The 7,547-nt window shown below is 36.6% G+C and overlaps 1 non-coding gene across 1 annotated transcript; it reads right to left on the minus strand.

Moving 5' to 3' along the window:
• Window positions 1-2,023: 2,023 nt before the first annotated feature.
• On the minus strand, window positions 2,024-2,096 carry TRNAM-CAU (transfer RNA methionine (anticodon CAU)). The gene has a single exon. It is a non-coding gene; the product is annotated as a tRNA-Met (tRNA).
• Window positions 2,097-7,547: the final 5,451 nt, after the last annotated feature.

Genomic DNA, 7,547 nt, shown 5'->3' on the forward strand with positions numbered 1-7,547 from the left:
GAGACGTAAGACAGTGTCCCTTTCTTTGTCAAAAGGCCCATTTTCTACACTTTTCCTCAGTCTGTTACTTGTTTTCCTGGTCACAATTAATGGGAACAAAACATCTGCTCTTTACTGAGTGTCTGCTGGGTGTCAGGGACTTTGCCAGGCATTTTGTATCAGTTGCCTTCTCTAGTGTACCCAACAACCCCGCGAGCTTTGTATTTTCTGTATTTTATAGATTAAGGAAACCTAGAGGCTCAAAGTTATTGGTAACTTGGAAAGGATCTTACCTCTATCACATGGCAAAGATGGTCCTCAGACCCTTGTGTGCTAAACTCCAAAGCCTATGGTGTGCTTAAGCGTGTTGTTGGTCTATGGCCTCAAGATGGAACATTTTGAAACACAGATTGCCATGCTTTGTACTACAGTGCTCATTTCTCTCTTCATGACATTTTGACTTTTTTTTTCCCCCTTGTGACCAGACCTATAGATTAGGGTTAATTTGCATGACTATTTAACTCAGGAGTAAATAAACTAAATATTCTCTACTGGTCCTTGCTTTTAGAGGATCTCACATTCAGAAATGATATTGTAAATGCAGGAAGGTAAAATGAAAATATTTAGAAGTTGGTAAATTACAGGTCCTTTGTTAAGGAAAGATTTGATTTGCCTTTGTCTCTGTTTCTGCCAAAGAAGGACTAAGGACACACAATGCCTAGACTGGTTTTGATGTCTAATAGATGGATTTCTCCTGAGAAGCTGAGATAATCTCTGATATTTATATAGTGGCAATCATATCCCTGGCACTTAGCCGTGGCCAGAAAGATTAGATAAAAACCCTTAAGAGATCAGTGTAATATAACCCAGACTCTGATGCATCTGTTCTCTGTTGGCCTTCGAAGTCAGGTCCCACATGCCATTTTTCACAGTAAATCCAAGGCACAGTTTGAGGATTCTATACTATGATTATTTTTTCTTTTCAGTTATTTTTAGTACTATTGTCTTGGTTCCTGAAACTTTCTTGACATAAAATGTTTAAATACTCAATTTTCTTTTATAAATTCAGCATCATAATATGAAGGTTCTTTAATTATACACCAAACTATGACTGATACTGAGATGGACCTCTATCTTAATCATTTTTTGAAAGGAAAAATAATGATTAATTAATTTCATCTCCTAATCCTCAGACTCCATTCACTCCGTTTCATATTCACTCCATTTCTCTTCTCCCCACTCCGTGTTTCTCTTCAGTCCACAGTATGGGGCAAAAGCGATGCTTGGTGATTGGTTGGAAGTGTTGGGATAAAAAACAAGCCTTTCCATATCCTTTTGATTATTTTTACAGATTGCCCAATGTTCCTTTTTAAAGACTGACATTTCTTAAAAGCCCCAGAGTGATTGCTTACACTAATCCTAATGTATATCTGAGCATATCGGCCTCTTGGCCTGGTTTCTCTGTTTGAAATTGAATGCACATTGAACCCTACCAGGTCCCTTCCTGCTCTCCCAGTCCCTCATACACCCATTAACATATATACACACAGATTTTTTTGTCAGTATATATTCTCTAAGGTTCAAAGCATCCCATTAAAATACCCACACACATTTCTTAACCACTACCACTCTTTCTGGGGTCAAAAGAACACACTCCTTCTATAGGTTTTTCTTACAAAGATGCTAATTAATATATATATATTTATATTTACCTTGATTTACAACCAGTTTCTCCTATACAATATTTTTAGTTTTATGTTCAGTTCATTGTAATCTCAATCCATGTAGCATGCTTCCTATCTGAAACAATGTCTTTAATGAAATATTTGACATGCGTTTTGAAATCTGGTAATATTATAATCATAATTTTCAATTGGCTTATTCTTTGATATGGCCCACTCCTTCATTTTTCACTTTATTATTAACCAATATTAATTAAAGAAAGTAAAGTTACTAGGAGGAATGTAAAATCCCTAAAAGAATATTATTCTGAAAGTTCTTTTCTTGGGGTGGGCGGGGGCAAAGAACAATGGCAAAACAGAACTGCCTCCTCTGAGGTTTGAACTCAGGACCTTCAGATTATGAGACTGACACGCTGCCTACTGTGCTAAGGAGGCACACAGAGTGCTCTTGATTCCTTATACATTGTTCTCCTGACATAGACACAGACACAATAGCACTTTCCTTTGAAGACTGAAAACTGGTAGAATGCTAGAATCATCAAATTTCTTTTATTGTCTACAAAGTATATTTCAATGATTGGTTCAAATTGTCTTTCAAAATCGAAGTTGCTTTGATTATATACATGGAACTTTCCAGTGTAGAGATGCAATACATTGAGGTAAAGTAAAACTAGCCAGTGTTTTTATAAGACTTTCCCTTATACTAAGCTTTTTGCCCTTAAAGATCCAGGAAAGGACTGAGGACATAGTGGGAACATTTTTGGAAGCGGGTGAGTTGCAAAATGTTGCTTATTGTCCTGATATTTAATACAACTTAATTCTGAAGAATATAGCTCCATTTTGTTCTTTACCCAGAGACAAACGATAACATTCTCCTGAAGGTCAGAATTTAACTTGCTAACATGGTGCTAGTTGAACAACCATGCCATGCCGGGTAGGTCACATCAGGTAATTTCTGTAGGCTTCTAAAGCCGCTAGTAGTTTTGGATGATTTTTCCCTGCAGATCTTCTCTGCTTTTTCTACTGCCTAGTTAAGATGAAAAGAGAAATTAAAGTGTTTCCAGTCCCAGTAGGTCAAAGAATCACTAGGTGCAATTCTAGGAAACCAGAACAAAGAAATTCAGACGGGCAGACCTGGGTCAAATGAGGAAGGGAGTTTATTTATTTTTCACGTCTCTGTGGGGCCATCTGTGTGTTGGATGTAAACTCAATGTGAAGTTAATTTCATGGAAGAAGGATACTGATGTTAAGGAAATCACACGATACTTATTTAATTCACATACCTACACATCTTCAGGATTCCTGTTTTACTTTATAAAATAGAGCACTAATTGTTTGCCTTTGAATTAGCTACCTGAGTTGTCATTTTGAAGTTATCAGTTCTATACTGTCAGTGATATTTACTCAGATTTGTCCTTTCAAGAGTTCTGAATTTAAAGTTAATTTAGCAGTAAGTTGTCCTTCCAAAGCCTATGTTGTCCAGAGGGCAGATAAGACTTAATTATTTTGTTTGCTGAAAGAAAAATACATATATGACCATAACGTTGTCACACCTACTTGGGAATGCAAAAAACAAAACACTAGAAATGGATCACAGAGAAGAAAAAGAGGGTCAATATAGGAACATGACTGAGAATAGACACCCTACCAGGCAGAATGATGACATTGTATTCAGGTGCTTTTTTATTCTGGAGAGTAATTGATTTTAGTAAACTATTGTGTTAAGGATAGAAATTACAATTATGATACAACCAAATATTTCTATTGTTTGTGGGAGGATCTTGGCAAAGTTGATTGGTGATGTCACTCATGTTTTGTCTGCTGAACTAGAATGTAAGCTCCTGCAGGTCAGGAATGACAGTAATTTTTTCTGCACAACTCTTTTAGAAGATACTCAAAGATGCTTTCTGCCTCCCAGACCTATAAAATGGTCCTGCCCAAATCCATCTCACTCAAGGCCCTAGACACTCTTCTGATTGGGGGCAGAGGGCAAATTGGACATCAAAGAGTTGCCAAAGGCTTTTCTGCTGCTGAAGGCTGAAGAGCTCTTGATGATTCTTTGATCTCTGCCTCCATCCCCCTCCCCCGGCACTGCCCCCACACACACCTCACAGTCAGTCTTCCACCAGGCCCCACCCTGGGTCTCTGCTCTCCTCAGCTTCTCTCACAGAAGACCCCTGGCATCCTGGTCTACATTAAGCAGCAAAACTAAACAAGAGTGCAAACAATCAACCTTCTAATCCAGACAAGCTGCTATCATAGCCTTTGGCTCCCTTATCTGAAAAGAGAAAACATTTGGGGAAATCTTTTAAGTCTCAGTAAAAAATCAAGAGCAGTTTTTTTCCCCCTCTTTATTTAATATAGAACCTTGGTTTTATTGCTATTGCTATCTTTGGCCCACTGCAGAAGAACCAAGAAGGAAAATTCTAGAGAATCAAATCTGAAGTTTATATCCCTCCAGTAATATAATTCTTGAAAATCAAATTTTAAAAATTAAAGTTAAGTCTATTGTGAATGAATCTGCCCTGAAGTGTAGCATTCTATTAACTGCCATGTAAAAGCCGATGATGGTTTCTTTTGAGAACAAACTGATAGGGTTGTAGTCAAAAAGTGTCTAAATGTTGGAATCTCTTACATACTCAAACATGCAATAAGAACAATTGGAAATGAATTTCAATTTCATCAAGAGAGGCTTGGTTCAATATAAAATTATTGTCTTGAACGTATAAGATGTTTTAGAATCAACTTTAATGAAAGAGAATAGATTCTCACTAGCTTTGATGTTTTAGATTTTGAATGCCTGAAGGAAGGGAACTGAACCTCATGACCTTCTGAGGACTCTACTCTGTGTGGAAAGGTCATTTCAGCCCAGGAATCAGCAGATGGTGTCCACACTCGATTGATCCCCTAAGTCAAAGCTGGCATATCGAATCACTCAAGTCTTTTCTGCTAAATAGCAATCGCACAGTACAATCATCAATACATTTCCCCAAAGATGGGCATTGATTAGCTTAATTTTAATTCATCTGACATGCACTGAGAACCTTCTATGTGCCGAGTTCTATGATTTCTCTACTGGTAGGTATAAGGAGTAATAGAGCAAAATTGAAAAATTTCATTCCCAAAGTATATTTGTAGCTTCAGTTTCGTCCTCTGGCTTTTTCTATTATTAGTTGAGAATTAAAAGGTTCACAGAAAGCTCAACATGTAAGACAATCCGCTCTTCCTCCTAAACTGAAGGAGAAATTGGAAAGTTTTTAAGGGAGCTTTAAATACCCGGGCCTAATTGCTAGGCACTGAGATGTTTTAAAGCAGATAAAATAGAATAGTATGTTGATCTTGAAATGAGTATACAGCTTTTTCCTTTGTCACTTCGTAACTATTCTGGCATCTTTCAACTACTAAACGTAGATGCCCCCCAGAGTTCTACCCTCAGTCTTCAGATAGAAGAAGGAGAGATTTTCTTTTTTCTTACCCACCCACACCTCGTCTATGGTCACCTTAAAGCAAATGACTTCTAGTGTCTCTCTCAGATCTCTATATCCAGCTATCTTACCTCAATTCTTTCCTCAAATATCCCCTCAACATAACGCCTACCCTTACTACCCTGTTTAAAATGACAACTATTCCCTGCCACTGCACCCCAAATCCTATTACCATGCTCTATTTTTGTAACATTTAAATATACTAATAATTAAACCAATTATTGCTTATTTTTCATATTTTACCCTCTTCCCATGTTATAGAACGTAAGCTCAAGGAGAGCAGGGATTTTTGTCTGTTTTGTGTCTGATGTGTATTCAATGTCTGAGAAAAACTCCTGGCACACAGTAGTCCCTCAAAAATATTCTTTGAATATGTGAACATATCAACTCCAACTCCTGAGTCAACTATTTCTGTTAAGTGTCTTATTTTCTCATCAGATTCAAAGTTCGGGTTCCATATTTGACTCTTTCTTCACTTTTCTCCATATATCCTAAGAGTCAACAGGTGTTGACTATGCTTCATTAACGAATTCTATTCCCACTTCGAATTCTATTCCCCCTGCCAGAAGCCTAGTTGAAATTCTCATTTTGTCTTTCCTGATTGAACACAACAGCCTCTTAATTAATTTCCTTTTCTTTAGCCTTTCCCTTTCATAGCTCATTTTATGTGTTGCTGCCTTCCTAAAACAGAGCCTTGACTGTGTGATGGCAGTTCATTGATTCCTTCATCAAATATTTATCAAGAGCAAATATATGCCAGGCAAGGATTGAAAAGACAGAAAAGTCTCTGCATCTGTGGAGTTTATATTCCCAGCTCATTACTCTTCAATAATTCCTCATTGTCTACAAAGTAAAGTCTGGGCTATTATATTGACAGCAACGTTCTCCACATTTGATTTCATCTACCTTTCCCATCTTCCTTTCCATTATAACCCTCTATGCATTCATGACCTAAGCAAATCAGACCATGTATGATCAATCTTGTTCCATACTCTGAGTCCACACTGTTTTATCTCTGTGTAACAGATTCTGCTTCTCTCTATCCTATAAGAATCCCACACATATCTGACTCCACCTGAAGTCTTCTCTAATTTGCTCATTTATTTGGAGATAATCATTTCTATATTCCTTTCTGTCTGTTTTTGCCTCTTCAAAAATACATATCATATAATAATACTTTGTATGCTATCTGTTAGTCTACATGTCTCATCTACCACAATAGATTAGACCCTCCTTGAGGTCAGAGACCCTGCCTTAATCTTGGATTTCCCATAGCCCCTGGTGCCCTGGTATACTTAGACACTCAATAACATTTGTTGAATAGAAGAAACAAAGGATATATTTTATCTCTTCTAATCTATATTATACTCATTTAAAACTCAATCTTAGTGATAACCCTTCACTTTCAAGTAAATATCACAATATTCCAATCCACATATCCTGACAGACAATACAATAGAGTGGTTAAGAATCCAAGTTGGTAAGAGAAAAGACTTTACCTTGACTTTGGCCTTATCAAGCACTGTGTACCTTGTACACGGTACTTTTACTTTTATGTGTCCTATTTTCCTCATTAATAAAGATGGGCAAATGATTAATACCTAACTACTAGAGCCATTTCATACTTAAATGTGATAATGAATAGATGCCAATTAGTGCATCTGACACTCATTTAATGATGGCTATTATTACTACTGCACAAATAGAGTGGCAGGGTTATCTCTTTACTCATCATCCCCCTCCTTCCTCCGTCATTCTCACTCCTGATTCCATGATTGTGTCATGCTATATCCTATCCCTGCTTCCTGCATCCCCAAAACAGCCAACCACCCTTCCTTTTGCCCCTGTTCAAAGCAAATGCATCCAGCAGAAACCAGTTCAAGCCTTACATTCTTCATGAACCCATCTTGGTTTCTTCAGCCTATGAGTTTGCTCTTCTGTGACTTATCACAATACTCAGGAGAATATATCACACATTTCAGTCTTTCTGTATACACTCTGTTATGAGGCACTTATTTTGGCATATTCATTTTTGTTCCTCAAATTCGTTACATGATATTTGAAAGTAAACAAATACATATATTTATATATATACACACTTAATTCTACGTAAATATATATAATTTATATTTTATATAAACATGTATTTTTAAAATAAATAAATTTATTTATTTATGTATCCATATTCAACTCTCCATGATATCTAGCACAATGCTTTATAGTCATAGTAGGAAGTATGCATGAGACTTAGGAGCATGGAATATTAATTACAAAAAGCTAGGTTTAAATTCTGTTATTTTTTTAAAAAAATAAGTGATCTTGGACAGCTACATAATCTTTTTAAGACTCACATTTCTTGATATGGACAATGGAATGATAATGCTTACATTACTGGATAGAT

Source organism: Equus quagga, chromosome 16, assembly GCF_021613505.1.
Source record: "Equus quagga isolate Etosha38 chromosome 16, UCLA_HA_Equagga_1.0, whole genome shotgun sequence".
Classification (NCBI taxonomy): Eukaryota; Metazoa; Chordata; class Mammalia; order Perissodactyla; family Equidae; genus Equus; species Equus quagga.